We start from the raw sequence: 1607 nt of genomic DNA, 5'->3' as shown, positions 1-1607 counted from the left end.
GATTAGACTAAAGTAAAATTCAGGCAAGTAAAAGACATTATGTAATTGAAGATGATAAAAAAAACAATGGAACTAGCAAATTTAGCAAACACAAATGAACCATTAGGTAAATGAATACTAACAGGTGCAATGGAATTGCTGGTATAGAAATTATGTATAAAGGGGAAAACATGGTGGGATGCACCTGAATCTAAAATCCAATAAGACCTATTATGAAGGACATTACCTGAAGAGACAATACCTGAGATTACTGCATTATTAGAGGTCGTGCTCTTGGGAGTTTGAGTATCCTTCCTGGATTGCTGGAGAAGTTGAATGAGGTGTTGGAGATCTTCTTTAGATAGAGAAGGTTCCTTATCTGCAGTGGTGGATGTCTTTGACTCAACAACAACTTTAGAATTCTTTGACCGGTATCCAGGAGGGAAACCATGTTTGAAGTAACAGTTTTCGATGGTATGATTTGTTTTACTATAATTTGTGCATATCATAGGGGATTTGGAAGAAGTTTTGCCTTTCGGTTTGTTAACAGAATTGACATATAGAAATTATAGAATGGTTGGGGTAGTAGCAGTAGATGGTTGCTGTTGTGCTATCAATAAATATATCTTGCTGATGTTGGGAAGAGGATCCAAAAGAATCTGAGTACGAATACTGTGGTATGAATCATTGAGGCCTTTGAGTAAACAGGTAACATATTCCATATGTTTGTAATGGCGCACAACTTTGGCAAGATCGCAAGTACACGGTGTAGGGCAAGAACACGATGGGGTTGGGCGTAAATCCTCAAGTTCATCCCAAAGAATCTCAAGATCCGTGAAATATGTAGATAAGGATCGATCCCCTTGTTGAATAGAGTGAAGATCGCGTAAAAGATCAAAGAATCAAAAGTGATTACCTTTCATGAACCGTTCTTTGAGATCTTCCCAAAGATCGAATGCCGAATCGAAGCAAATGGTACTTTGAGCGATATGTGGAGATAAAGTGCGATTGATCCAAGAAAGGACCATACTGTTGGCCCGATCCCAAAGCTCAAAATCAGGATGTGTGGATGACGGTTTTGGAAGAACACCTTTGATGAAATTGATCTTGTTCTTGGAAGTCAAAGCTTTGCGCATGGATTTGCTCCAGTTATGGTAATTATGATCATCAAGCGGTAGAGCAACGATGGTGGCACCTGGGTTTTCACCTGGATGCAGGTAATAGGGATTTCGAGGATTGAGGCTAGGGTCTTGAGATTTTGATAAATTTTCATTCGTAACTGTAGGTCGTTCTTCATCAGAAGAAGACGACATGGTGATAAATGAAAGAAAGATGGAGAATGCGGAAGAAAGAAGGGAAAAAAAACTTAGGGTTACACTGATACCATATTTCAGAGTAAGAACCATTGAAGAAGAAGAAGAAGAAGCCGCCATTAGAGGCGGGAAACTAAACTTGAATACAATGCATTGATTAATTGGATAGTTACATGTGTAGTATATATACAGCCGGGCCTAGTGTAATATAAGAGCCCAATCTAGGAGAGATGGTAATGGGCCAATACAATTCTATAATAATGAGCCCAATACATTTAATACTATCTGAGGACGCCGCTGTTGTGATGAGGATTC

This window comes from Vicia villosa, linkage group LG2, assembly GCF_029867415.1.
Source record: "Vicia villosa cultivar HV-30 ecotype Madison, WI linkage group LG2, Vvil1.0, whole genome shotgun sequence".
Lineage (NCBI taxonomy): Eukaryota > Viridiplantae > Streptophyta > Magnoliopsida > Fabales > Fabaceae > Vicia > Vicia villosa.
Note: the sequence above shows the minus strand (reverse complement) of the source record.